Source organism: Xiphophorus couchianus, chromosome 11 (assembly GCF_001444195.1).
Source record: "Xiphophorus couchianus chromosome 11, X_couchianus-1.0, whole genome shotgun sequence".
Lineage (NCBI taxonomy): Eukaryota > Metazoa > Chordata > Actinopteri > Cyprinodontiformes > Poeciliidae > Xiphophorus > Xiphophorus couchianus.
The window spans coordinates 14,680,025-14,694,826 of record NC_040238.1 but is presented as its reverse complement, the minus strand read 5'-3'; the positions used below and the strand labels follow the sequence as shown (position 1 = coordinate 14,694,826).

Genomic DNA, 14,802 nt, shown 5'->3' with positions numbered 1-14,802 from the left:
TTCAGCTACATACTGCTGACAATAACATACAAAGAAATTAATACATATTTTTTCAAAATCAGCATTTTGTAAAGCAGTTCTTAAGTATTTCTTTTTCTTACATATTCCAGCAGGCTGCATTCAAAGTTAAAAGTTAAAAACTAATCAGTTTTTGACCTCAAACAAAAAACAGAGCGTCTTCAGGATTCTTCTCTGTCAGCAAAACTGATGGGTTTCTCTGACCTTGCGTTGGCTGTGGAGGACTCAGTCAGATCACAGCATCCACTACCTCTCATGTCCTCTGCCTTTGAACCTGTTCATGACGCAACCATCTTCACGAAACTCAACCTCCACAACGCCCCGTTTCCTCCGCTTCCACCAAAGAGAACGGAAGACCGCCGTTCAGATTCTCTTCCAAGCCCCCGTGAACGACGCACTCCGTTCTCGATAGCTTCGTCTGTTTTGATGATGTTCTCATCTACAACTTAAAGAGTCCGGTTCCTTTGACTCCGGCTGAATACAGTCTGGACGTTTCACACACTGCACATTTGCTGTACAGTTACTGGAGACGTCGATCTAGTCGTTGTTGTACAGGATGAATCTTGAATATAACCTCCTCATGCTGTTGCATAAGTTTCACGTGCAGTTCAGAACGCTTGCCGTCAATTATTCAGGTGTATTTCAAACAGTAACGCACCACACCGATATTGTTTGCCAAGGTCCTCGCTGGCTTTCTAGTTGTTTTTTTTTCTTCTTTTCTTTTTTCTTAGACGGTCTCTTCCAGCTTGATTGACAGTAAAAAATTAAATTCTGTGAAGGTTTTCCCAATCCCCTATTCTTCAAGTAAAATTATTAAAAATCACTCTTTTTCATAGTTTCTGTGCACATCCTTTCATACCGAGTGGTTGCGGACAGAAGGTGCACATCTGTTGGCGGTTGAACATCTGGGATTGTTTGCCTATTTAATGAATAATTATGTTAATTTGATTGTCACTGGTTTGTCCCATGCAAAAGATGGGAAATATGCTCAGGTTCCCTTATTAAACAATCTCCTCCCACCCCTCATGTTCATAAAGGTAAGTGAAAAGCAGAGACTTGGTTGTGTTCCCGAGACGTGGAAGGTTTTAGGCAGGGGAGCTACATAAATATATTTAAAACATTGGGGATAACATAGCAAAAGCGCAAACTGCAGTGTTTAAAAATGTAACACAAGACGTAACTTACACAATGAACTAAAATGGAACTAAAGTGAAAAGAAAAGAAGAAAATGTGTGTATTTTAACTAAGCAAAAAAACAAAAAAAGAGAAGAAAGGAAAGCAGAAATTGCTTTCTCAAATAGAATCAGGTTCAGACTCAGAGTCCTTGTGCAGAAAAGATGGAAACATATACTGGAATCCCAAGTAAAGACCTGTAAAATGCTTTAAAATAAATTCAGGAGCATGTATATGTTTCGGTTATATGAATCCAAAATAGCCTGTAGATTTTTAGGGTTTTTTTCAGGAAAGAAAGGATGAATAATGTGGAGAAGCATCTCATACTAGGGCTGTTGGGGAAAAACATAAATGTTTCCAACCCGTCAAGTGGGGGACCGGCACGATTCCATTAAGAAATGCCAAAACTTGATTAACTTGCTGTGAATTTATGTCCTAATTTTGAGGATCCCAAGAAAACAGATCGTGGAAGTAGAGAAGTGTGGCACCTTAACAAATTACGCCGAACACATAAGGTCACTTTCAACATGTCCTGGACTCTCAAGGGAAGATGACAAAAATTATACCATGTGTGAAATTAAAGAAAACACTTTGAAACACCTAACTCAAAGAATGTTAAGCAAGCTTTACAGGTACATCTAAAGCAATGAGAATACTGTAAAATATTTTGTCAATATTTTTGTCACTGATTTCAATGCTCTTAATAATAGACTTCAGATCGAATTGTAGCCTCATGAATGGTAATCAAATCCAGTCAAAAAGGGCATAAAGACTCCAATCTGAGCTGCTGTGGCCCTTTTCTCTACAACATCCTGGGAACCTTGACAGAATGCGTCTCATCATAAGATTTAAGACCAGGACCCGCGTGCACAAAGAATCTAAAAGTGGAACCTGTCGACATTTCAGGAAAGAAATCTTTGAATTTCTGGAATTCTAAGATTGTTCTTAGGATTTTACCTCTGTAAGATAAGTTATCCACAAAGTACCTCAGGCTTTAGGAGCGTTCTTAAAGTGGAAAAAAAATGTTAGCAATAGTGAGTCTTTAGTGTCTTAACCAGGGAAAATGTTGGAAAGCCAAAAAGTAAAGACACTTTCTGCAAAACTGTGCCAACAGCAGCCACTGCTCCTCTGTTCTGGTCAACCATTCCAAACAATGCTACCAATTACCAGTTAAGAAATAAAATGGATGAGGTGGAAAAACATGACCAGCTTGGCAAGTTACAAAGCTGTAGACAAGGTGCGATCAAACATGTTGAAGCTGTGTGGCAATTCATTTTGCATAACTTCATCATCATCAACTCAATTTTCATCGTCACGTCTGGAGGTGTGTTTGTTTTTCTGGGTTGGGCTGAATGTCTAATTTTGTTTTGGTTACCAAAATTTGTCAAATTCTGGGCTTCTCGATTTATTTAAAAAAGACTCGAGAAGTAAGGCTACCATGCCATAATCTATTTAAAACAGTGTAATTTGTACAAGACATGAGTTCTAGTTTTTTTTTTTGTTATCTTTTCTTTTTGAGAAAGAAAACACAACAGTCCTTACTTGTTGGTGGCAGCAATGCTCCCGTATATAATGTCTACAAATTTATTTATTTATTTATTTATTTTTTTACATTTGTTTTGGTTGTATTTACCCAGAATGCCCTGCACCATCGTCTGCTTCCTGCTTTCGGAGCAGCCTCGCCTTCCATATATTCATTCAAACCGCACCTTTGGACCAGAGTTTGCCGTTTGGTCTGCATCAGAGTTTGGTTGCACATTCACACCTCCCCAAATGAACCGGACTTTCTAGGCAGACAAACTATGGCTTAATTAAAGCGGACTTAGCAGGGCTGGTGTGAACGCGCCCCACATTTTTCAATTTGAAAACACAGTACACTGCTACCATAAAAGATCCATTTATTTCTATGCTTTTGGCCCGTGTTTACCAGGAGTGCTAACAAATTGAACTATATCTGAACATCGGATTTACATATCAGGTGATATCTGGTGCAATTTGTAATACTTAACTATCTGAACTTAACTATGAATTAAAAACGAAAACTATCTTCTTAAGCATTCTGTGAGTAGACTTACAGAGGAACTGATCATTTGAAGGCTGGCAGAAATGTCACTCGACCTGGCCAAGCACCACAGCTGCAATATTGGCTGTTGTAGTTGTTATGGTTACTGGACCACATACATACTGCATCTCCCATCTAAGCCGAATCTCACTCGGGACGTAATTAGTTACCCCACACACATCAACACAGCCTTCAACAAGCACACCACAACGTGTCACACCAAACAAATGCAAAATCTCATTAAATCCTCATGACTCAATATTTCAATAAAAAAAAATGCAATATCAGAGGCATTATGGCCCAAAATGATCTATCTGTTGCTGCTTAGTCAGCACATATGAAAACCTAACGTTCTGTTGCTTTGACGTCAGAATCCTCCTGAGACCTCGTCTTCCGTTCTGCCCTCACATGTTTATGTTCAGGACCAAAATTAAGGATAAATTTACATAATTAGTGAGCGGAAAGCTGATGGATAATTTATGAATAGACGATAAATCCAAAACAGCGTCAGCAACATTTCTTTGTTGGTGGACTTGTCTCAATGCAGGTTTTGGATCTAATTTGTTCCATGATTTTTGATTGACGCATAATTAATTGAAAGAGTTTGGAACTGTACGTAATATTCACTGCTCCTAGTGGTTCATAATTTGGAGAAACCTTTGCAAGACTTTAACTAGGGAAATCTTCCAATAAAGATAATTTGGGTTCAGAACCACTTTGCAAGCCACGTCTCTCGATTCAGTCCATTAGTAAGGCAAGTCTATTTGTCTTAAAATGTTTTCTTAACATAGACGAGACCATGAGACCTCCCAATTTGTCACAATTCTGCTAGAGGGGAAACAAAAGGGCGAGAGCAGCTGGAACAATATATACGACCGCAACAAAACAATTAAAATTTAACGAGAAGCCGGAGAGAAACGCTGACAGAACCGGGAGTCGGAGAACAAAAGACTGCAGTTACCTCCTGCTCATGATGTGAGGAAGCCAAAGCAGCGACTGAGGTTTTGAGTGTTTGAGTGGGTGAACGAGAGGTTGCCCATCACTCATGACTGAGCGAGAAACCCTGTCAAAAGCAATCTTTTTTTTCCACACCAGCAGCACCAGCCAATTCTTTCCATCTGTTGCTCTGTGAATGTATTTCAGAGGAAAAAGTTACGCAGCACCAGTGAGCAAAGTCTGCTTCTGCAAACACACATGAGCAAACTGCCCAAATTCTTTCTCTGCTGGGTTTTCTCCGTAGTTAGTCTGTAGCGAGAGCAAAAGTGGTCCAGAACTCTACAAAGAGAAGGACAGAAGAGAAAAGGGTCGATGAGGGCCTCAGAACCGGGACCTCACCGATTTAGCCTGAAAACATGATGTTCACTGAACACGAAGTCAAAGACAGAAAATGGGGCTGATGTACATATATGAGAACTTTTGTTGTAATTTCAATAACACGTGCTTATGCAGCGTGATGAAACCAAAGGTACCAACCGAAGGAATCGTGCCGTCACGACTCCTAAAACAATTTGCTGCTACATTAATCATGCCACATGTCGAGGCAAGAGGTAACAATAACAATATAACTCACATCTGCTGCTGTACATTGAGATCTGGACAGCTGATCAGACTAACGTCGCATCTTGTTCTTCTCTAAGTTACAGACGGGAGGCATCCGACGCTGGAGACAGAAGGATATTTAGAGTACACCACAACTCACCACACATGTAATTTTATTCATATGTAACCCCGTATAATATTTTATTTATATATATTAGGTCTCCAAAAATCCATCCATGATTGATTGAGGAGCCGGCGCTGCTTCAGACCGACGGTGCTGAAGTCTCAGGGAGACAGCAAACATGAGCTTCAAACGTGTGCGTTCTCATCTCTCCTCCATCACTCTGTCTTTTGACTAAGTTCAAAACAAACAAAAAAAGAAAAAGTGGAAGCTAGCACATATAGCATTGCAGCATGTGCATCAGATGGCGCCTAATCTCATTTAGCATGATGTGCAGCACCTTAATCTCCTTTTTACACCCTTGCAGCGCGATGGCAACCCCTCCCACCTCTACCGCCACTTTAAACCAAGATAAGTATATCAGAGCTGCCAGGAGGATGAATCCCCAGCCTGCCAAGAACACAAGCTTGCCTTTCTCATCAATCAATTTGACAAGGCCAGGCACAGAGCAGAAGCTTCTGGCAGCCCGCCCCACCCTTCACCCCCCACTGCCCCTTCCCCTCTCTTCCGATCTGTTTCGGAAAAGTCCTGCACAAATGTACCAAAACGGAACAAACAACTTGAAGGAGAACCAAGACGGTAAGGGCAAATGGGGGTGGGGAGAAGACAGAGAGAAGGTCATAACTATTAATGTTGCACAGTATATATAAGGTGTTGGTGAGCTCAAACTACTGAGGCGAAATGTGAGTTTGAGAAAAAAAAATCTAGCCTGTGATCTGTGCTGTTGCAGAATGCTGTTTGCCTTGGTTTTCTGCGAGTGGTATAGGATGCATATACAGAGAAGAAGAGACAGACGAGCCAAACAGAAAGTAATAACAAGGCATGCAGACCAGAAAGGCGCACTGGCAAAAGCTATGTTTGATCTCCTGCTTCATCCCTCTGCAGAAGAACAAGGATTTGTTCTGGACAGATGCTGCGATTCCACCGCCGATCGTGTGATGCTAGCTCCATTAAGAACATCACAGATGCACGCAGCGCGGACAGATGCGAATCTTGGGGTGAAACCAGAATCAGATTACATTTGATCTGCGATATTTATTCTGACAGCTGCACGGATAGGGCGGGTGTCACATAGCATTAGATGGGAATGCGCCCTCGTCTGCGGCGACAGATTCTGTGAAAAACAAAGGTTGAGGCGCCGCGCGGGGAAAGCTGACCAACAATCAATCACACACACTTTCTCTTTTTTTCTTTTTTTTGCTCTCGGTAACACTCGCTCACGGGTCATGTTTTTTTTTGGAACTGTAGAGAAATGAAGGGAACCAGGAAAAAAACCCTGCTTTGCTGTTCCACACAGCAGCCGCTTCATTGGCATCCGGCGAATGCCAACGCTACTTTGGCAATAAGAGCATTATTGACGGGACTTTTTTAATGACAGCATGTCATTATAAAAAAAAGAGGGGGAAAACAAATCAAATAGCTTTTTTTATTAATATGTAGTTAATCGAGAAAACTCGATCATAAAAACATGTCTTGTTCTGTCTACTCAGTTTTGCCAGGATGCTCTTATTGTGATTTGGGGCATCGCGAGCGGGCTACTTGAATAATAGTGCGGCAAGATAAGATGTCAGACTCTGTTGAAGCTTCTGACCTGGAAGAACATTTACAAAAACGCAGACAAACGTAGCTCAAACTCCATTCTGAGGAAAGTCAGAGAGCTGCATGCCGGAGTCACCAGAGCATCCTGCTGCGCATCGAGAGAGAGCCACCTGGAGCAAATATGAGTGTGCTGAATTTAATTGTACCCCGAAGTAAAAATGTTTAGTTTATAATAAGTTTAGTTTGTAATGGTCCAACATGCACAATTGTGGTCAAAGTATTCATTTGATTCCTAGATGAGGCTGTCCCAGGTGAGCAAATAACTTGATCATCAGTATCAACTGGTATTAAGAGAAAAACAAAAAAATGTCAGACTCAAGTTAGTGCAACGTTTTGGACCACAGTGACAGAAAACGACTCTGCTAAGACGTCCGGGATAATGTTCTGTTTTTGTTTCTGGTTCTGCATAATAGACTTCAGTCTAAGCTGTCCTCTGTCAGTGTCTGTTGGAAATGCGAGTTGAAGAAAGTGCGTGTTTCTCCGATGCCACAGCAGCTAGTCGGAGTCGGCTCAACTTTTCATCGACTTTAAACAACGCGAAGCCATGCAACCCCTACTGCACACGACCTTCGCGTAGCACTTGTGGTGTAAGCCTTGGATTCCATGGAAACCCATCCCATAATGCTCTCTACAAGCCGATCTGCCGACTCATTGTAGCACATCTTCTACCTACTTGCTGAATTCTACACACCCGTCACCATGGAAGTGATTGGAACGTCTGAATTTAACAACTGGATGGGTGAGAGAATACTTCACATGTATGTGTTCACATCTGTTCACTGTCCTTCAAGTGCAATAGTTGGACAGTTTCTGTCAAGAACTTTTTCTAAATATATTTTTGATTTTAATATTGACAAAAAAAATAACTGGTTATAATTGAAATCACGATCAAGCAGCATCAGGCAATGTCCAACTCGACAGAGACTGAAAATCTCCCTTGACAACATGGCCAAATGTTGAACATGATAACTGAGAGCAAATACTTCCAGCACAATGAGCAAAGACTATTTACACAAACTAAAGCCATAAACCAAACAGTCGAGCACCAAAAGCCCAACATAAACATATCTTTCCATATCTGCAAACTACACTTTTCACTCCCAAGCAGGCCAGCTAATATAATAATCCCAACACAGTCAAATGAGCATTAATCTGCTCATCACACGTTCGGGCGGTTGACAACACAATGTGAAACTAATAACCCTCTGCTAATGTGCTTGTGTTTTAATAATTGGCATTCATCCTAGGAAACAGCAAAGCAAAGTAATTTGTGTTGGAGCTTCTGTCTCCACCGGAGCCATCACAGATATGCAAACGCACAGCAGGAAAGAAGCTCAGCCGGGGCAGAACGGGCGGCTCCTCCAATATAAATGTTCTTTTGGTAGTAATGTAGTTTGCAGTCACAATATAGGAGTCAGGTTTAAGTCATATGAGAACAAGAATACAGTTTATTCAATACGAAAGCGATAAACCCCTCCCAGCAGTAATGTTTGTTTGAAGGCTTATACAATTAAAATGGTGCAGAAAACTTTCATCTTGTGAGGATTTGGTTTTCTGTGGGTTTATTATCATCTGCCCCTGATTGTTCCCAGCTGTGTCTAGTGTTCCCCGATTATCACTTGTGTATTTAATCCTAACTGTGTCGGTGTTTCCCAGTCAGGTCTCTGTCATTGCAGTCGTAAGTCGAGACGTGTTGGTTCCTTTTGTCTGCTGTGTTTCATTCGTGTGTTTGCTTTTCCAGTTGCTACCAGTGTCACAGCTCCTTGCCTTTTGCCCGCCTGTGCCGCCTGGACCTTATACCCTTTTCGGATTTCATTAGAACCATCATTTTTTTGCACTTCAAGCTGGGTCCACCACGTCAATCAAACCCATTCATGACACATTTTAGAATATGCAACACATATGCATAAGGCGTGAAAAATATGCCTTTTGCTCTCCTCGCTGCTAAACATCGAGTAATAGGACTTTTTAAATAATTTTTTTTATCTTTGCGTTTTTTCATCATGGTACATAAAAGCGCATACACATAAGCTAAAGAACAAACTTTAGAGGACATGACAGACATTGATGTACCAAACTAATCATACATTTGTGTTGAAATAATTCATAAAGGACTGCCAAGTTGAGTGAAAAATATCAAATTTCCTCTTCAACAAATATTTAATGCTGCTTAAAATGCACCAAAATATTCTTATTCAATATAGGCAAGTTCTGTTCTGGTGCCAACATAATAAAATCCACCCAACAGTCTCACACAGTCAAAGTGAGTCAGGCTTGATTTGTTTATTTTTTCTAAATTTGGGGGAGGGGAATTGAAAACTAGTACTCCAGTGAGGTGTAATTTCTGGACATAAATGCTACCAAGGCCGGTTCTAGCCTGCATCTGTCACAGGAAGATTCAAGGGGAAACATCTTTGACAATTCCAGTTCAGATAAATGCAGTAGAACCTTGAACTACAAGAGACCGTGGCTAACATGTAATGTCGGCTGTCTGTAACAATCACACCTAGAACTTCCTGCCAAGCCCTTTCAGGATGGTCTAATGAAGGTGCTGCGTCTTTCTGCTATTATGAATCGTTTTTAATAAACCCTTTTTAACTGGATCTTTTTTTAACATGGAGAACAAGGTCCGACTCAGGAAGGAAAAGAAATGGGCTTTTAATACAACTTCAAGTCTGTAAGTATTTAAAAATGTCTTTGTTTTCCTAATTGAACTCGTTTTTAATTGTTGAAATGCAGAGGGAAATAGTGGGGGGAGGATTAAATGAGTTTTTTTATACACTGAATCCCTATATGGCTTCATTGATTCCATGATATGACTTATGGAGGGAACAGGTGGTTATCTGTCTGACGTGTCTGTCCATCCATAATACTTTCTTATTTAGGACCACATTTTAACAGGCAGACTAGTGGATTGTTAATCTTTTGATTTGAGACAGAGACAGGAGAGTATAATAATGAGTATTAAGAGGAAGGATAACAGCTATCATCTTCCATCCTACTCTAATTAGGCTCCCAAGTGGAAACCCACTAACCACCAACATTACACAAACAACCACTTTAGTAAATTAATAAATTGTACTAAGGCATTTTATTAAAAAATGCTTAGTTATCCAGAATGGGGTGCATTGAAACGAAATCTCTAATGAGACTGGCAGATTTATACAGTTATCTATATTCGGTCTAGTTTTATAGTGTCGTTATGTTCTTGTCTGATCTACAGAAATGGTCCAACGGGGGAAAAGACCAAACCTTTTTACTGACGTAGAGACGAAGCGCTCAACCGATTCTCTGGCTCGGGAAACTAAACACAGCGGTTCTACAGAGCCAGGAAAAAACTGATTCATGCTTAAGCACAAAAACTGCACTGGTAGAAAATATGGTGGTGAATCATGCTCCTCCGAGGAAAAATTGTGGCAGTTCCAGCTGGTACCTGAATTATTAAACATTCAGTTACATTAGGTAGAATTTTGTTTGAAAGCTTTTGTGCAAAACGGTCGCGTGCTCTTATGTTTGACTGTACAGCCATCTGCCACGTCTCAGGAATATGTGGTTAACTCTGACAGCTCATAAAATGTTCAATTTCTGCAGTTAGTTTGACAAATGATCTGATTTGTCCAATTCATTTGTCAAACTAATTATTCAGCTGACCTTTCCAAACAATCATGGGTAAAAGCTTAGCAATGTGTACCAGCTTTGGTAAAAAATAATAATAATAATAATAAAATAATGGAACTGCCTCCCTGGAGGATGTTTATTAAGAATGTTGTTTTTATATAATGTTATTGTTTGACAATAAAAATCCTTTATTTGAGACAAAGCTCTTTTAATTACAAAAAGAAAAAAGCATGAGGTCACCCACGCTCTGATAAAAATCAGAGCTATAATTCTTTAAAAACAAGACAAACGGAAACAAGGCTCAGTCTGCGCAATATGTACAAATATATATATATATATCTATATATAGATATATATATATATATACATATACTTATATATAGTACATAGATAGACAGACAGATGACCTCTTAACCCTGTCAAGGGTGCACTAAGAGACTGACATGACACTGTCATAAACATGAATAAGTCTTTATTAATGTCTATCACTGTTGTCATGGAGTGTCATTCGGTAAATAATGAGGTTTTTAATGCAAAGTTGCTCTAAAACTGGCCTTGAAAGTCCATTAAAAATGCCAGCTTTGCATTAAAGTGTCAATATTTACCGAAAGACACTCCATGACAACAGTTATAGACATTCATAAAGACTCTGTTATGTTCATTACAGGTGCTGTCATGTTTATGACAGAGTCATACCAGTCTTATGCACACCCCGTCAAATAAAGTGTTTTTCACTGTGAAATCATTCCCACGATAATCATAAAGCACTTACGTTCAAAGATGGACACCTCTTGCTCCGACCAACGCAGAGGCAATGTGGGAGTAAGTGCGTTGCTCAAGGACAGTGACAGTGCGGCTGAAAAAGCCAATGACTGAGCAGGTACCACTCTATCAGCTGCAGCCGCTCCTCAGACCACATGGCTTCACCCACAGTCTCACTTCAGATCCACTACAGGCTTAAAGACAGGTTGTTGAGCTGAAAATGTGTCATACGTATGATTTTTTTTTTTTGGTTTTGTTTTGTTTAGCATTTTGCTACAATGCAAAACATCAAGCTCTAAGCGTAGAGCTTGAATTTATAGATTTAGTTAACAGAGTGGAAACTTCAAAAGTTACAATTTAGATACGGACATATATATGAATATAGACCAAAAACCTTTTGACAAACTGAGTGAATATCAACAATCTCATCACAAATATAATTAATTCTTAACATAAAGTATCTTGTATGGTAAACTGAATATGCATCTGTGCTACCTCATTTCAGCATGTACAAAGAAATGATAGAAGCTGATTAATGTGATCATGTTTTCATCTGTGAATCCAGTTTCTCAACATCACTGAAGCTGATGAAACTGATGGCAGAGCAGAAAAACTGTACATTAAAGTTGTCCCATATTAAAAAGTTTATTTTTTGATTGACATTTTAAAAAATGTCAGTTATCTACAGTGTTAGCCTATCATACAGTACCTCATATAAAGTCTGTCTTATATCCTAAGTTGTACTTGCAAAAATGTACTTTGCACCAAGTTAAATGTTGGGTAAGCAGTCTAAATATCAAAGTGGGTAAAAAAAAAAAAAAACACATTACCCAAATATAGAAATTTAGCAATAACATAACAAATAACGATACAATTTCTTTCCTCTATGTAAGTTTCATACATAAGAGTTTGGAGAACAATAAAAATGCACATCACCCTGAAAACACACTCCACAGGAAAACCTGGTGTGACAGGTTGTCGGGATAATTTTCTTCAGCAAGAACAAGAAAGCTGAAGAGAGTTGATTGGAAGCTGGTGGAGTTAAACACAAGGCAATCACCTGTCGGAGGCTGCGGACGGATTGATTCACCTTTCAGCAGGACAAAAACCTAAATGTACAGCCACAGTGACCTGATTTAAATCAAAGCATATTCATGAGTTGGAATTGCCAAATTAAAGTCCAGTCCCAAATCTCACAGAAAATCTGATGCACCACTAACTGGCCGTGAGCCGTTTCTTCAGTCGCTAGTTGTGCGCAGACATAACAGGAAAAGGGGATTCTACTGAGAATTAAATCAAGGGGCCTGAATACAAAAGAATGCCTGCTCTTCACGTTTTTTTGCGTTTGTATTTAATTTGGAAAAATGGGCATTCTTTTAATCCCTGGAAGTAGGCGCCTCCTTTCTGCACCATCCTCCCCCCTACGTGGATAAAGCGTTTATAGACAATCGATGGACGTTACCCATCGTGGTATCAGAAAGGAAACATACGAGAACAGGACTTACCTGTCAGTTGCTTGACAAACGCACTGACAGTTGAAGTTGGCATCGCTGTTGAGTAAAAACCCAGAGCTTGCTATTGAGATGTACTGATGTGGTTTTTGTGCAGGACTTCAATTTGTTTCAAAACAGAGGGAAGGTTGGACAGACAGATGGACAACTAAAGGTTAAATTACTCATTTGTGCTGGTCTACCACACAATGTGCATTAACATGGCAAAATGTGGAAATGTTCAGTTGGTTCGAATGCTGCTTGATTTTCAAATCCTACTTTCACTGGAAAAGGGGGGGAAAAAATAAAACTTTAGTTTGGGAAATACTGATGTCTTTCTTTTTGTTTCAGTTGTCTCAATATGGAAAATCTGCTTGGATTCCCGACAGAGGAACGATGCTGACGTATTCTAATAAAATTGAAGTAGTTCTAAACTTTTGCAACAAATGAACCAATATATAGCCGATACATAGGATCACTGGTGCCAACAGCTTCAAAGGAAAGCCCAGTGCCAATAATGTACAATAAATTCCCAGAGCTAAAACCCCCTAAAGGGTATTTCAACGACGTGCTGAGAAAAGATTTTCTGTTCTGATTTAAGTATTTTACAGATCCCTGGGAAAAAAGTACGGTAGTTGGTGCAGAGACATTGACTCCATACGGTGTCTTCAGGAAGCGCCGCTGGTCAGGTGTCTGTGCTCTCTCAGCGTACCCTTTAACCTGCTGCACAGCTCTAACAGAGGAGGAAGTCGGATGATAATTCACTCCACAGCTTTTCCTATTTCAGCGCAAAGGGCAAAGTCACAAAGGGCTGAAATGGAAAGGAAAAATGTTCAAATGGAACACTCTAACCAAAAACAGCCAAATAAAAAAAAATAGTCTTAAACCAATTTGGTCACAGTCAGACAGAAGAAAAGGATACTTTTTTTTTTTTTTTTTTACATGGCTTTAATGTTCTCAAACAGGTTTGAGTTTGGTTGGATGCTTAAAGCCAGTGCTTCAGGAGTCAGAGGTGTGGTTTCAATATGAACAGTCACAAAACGAATGACATTAAATGTTTGCCAAAAGAGAGCAGCCTGGTGAACCTGATGTGTGTGAAAGGAATTATTAATCCTTCTGGTTCAGTGCGTCTGTAGAAATGGGGGAGAAAATACGTATTAGAAAAACCCAGCATTAGAAATAACCAAGGAAGCTGTGTTACTAGAATATCAAAATAAAATTATTCTGGTCAATTATGTACTAGAATAACTCAGGAGTTTGGGAAAACACTGTATTTACTGGACAGATTTTATTTATTTTATTTTTACGTAAAAAGCAAAAAATATTAGGACTTCTACAATCAATAACTATGACGTGAAAGTGAGCGGTCCCTTACGCCACCACTGTTCCACGTACGCTTGTTCTGGAAACAGGGTGAAAATAATGACAGATGGTGAGATGGGGAACTGAAGCCACACTTCATCATGATCCCCTCATACATTTTATTACATATTTTACTTAAACCATAGATCACTTTTATCATAAGGATTTAAAAATGCATTTCGATATATCCTTGAGCACGAAAACCTTTCAAATAAAAGGTTTATAAGGCAGCCCCAATCCTAAACCAAAGTCTACAGGATATTTAAACGTTCTGTCACCATCATATTTCTCTGCCCAATGATCAAACACCAGTTTTATTTTATTTTAGGTCTTTTTTTTTAGCATAAATTATGACAAGGTGATCAACATACACAGTGATTCCTGTTAACATCCCGTCCATAATGCTGCGCGACAGATCCACTGGCGACGACCGAGCGTGGCTCCTAGCATCCAGGCGGAGGTTTATAAACATTATTTCACATCACCGTGGCAACTGAAAGTTACGTCTCCAACCCGCCACCTCGTTCACATCGCTTTCTGCCTCTGTGGAATTGTGTTTAATTTCCCTTTTTGTCTCCCGTTAATCATGAAATAACGTTGATCGGCTGGCTCAATTAAATAAACTGACATTGACTATTTATGGTTGAATGTGGGCAGAACCTGAGGTGGGATCTTTGAGGTACATCTGTCATTTATAAAAGGAAAATTGCGGGCCGTTGTGCTTACACACGGTTTTATAAATCAGATTTTTTAATTTTTTTTTTTGGCGTATGCCATTTTTGCTTGTTGGGGGCACCTACACTGTTAGTACGAATCCGACGCAATCCTTTATCAATGAGACCTCCAGTCACCCAGACAGACAGAAACAGCCAAAAGGTTTTAGGGTTAGTCCTGTTTCTTTTCAATCATAGGTTGGTTTGTTATGAAAAATACCATAAATATTAGCCAATATTCACTTATTCACAGCTATATAGTGGGGCCTCTGAGAGGCAACTACA

General features: G+C 39.7%; 1 protein-coding gene and 1 long non-coding RNA gene across 2 annotated transcripts in view; one reads left to right on the top strand and one right to left on the bottom strand.

Annotated features, from left to right (window-relative positions):
* The window catches only part of ntm (neurotrimin), a 257,381-nt gene that overhangs the window by 178,867 nt on the left and 63,712 nt on the right, over positions 1–14,802 (bottom strand). The window lies entirely within an intron of this gene.
* LOC114153311 (uncharacterized) lies at positions 9,141–13,061 on the top strand. Its single transcript, XR_003597303.1, has 2 exons — positions 9,141–9,249; positions 9,796–13,061. It is a non-coding gene; the product is annotated as an uncharacterized LOC114153311 (long non-coding RNA).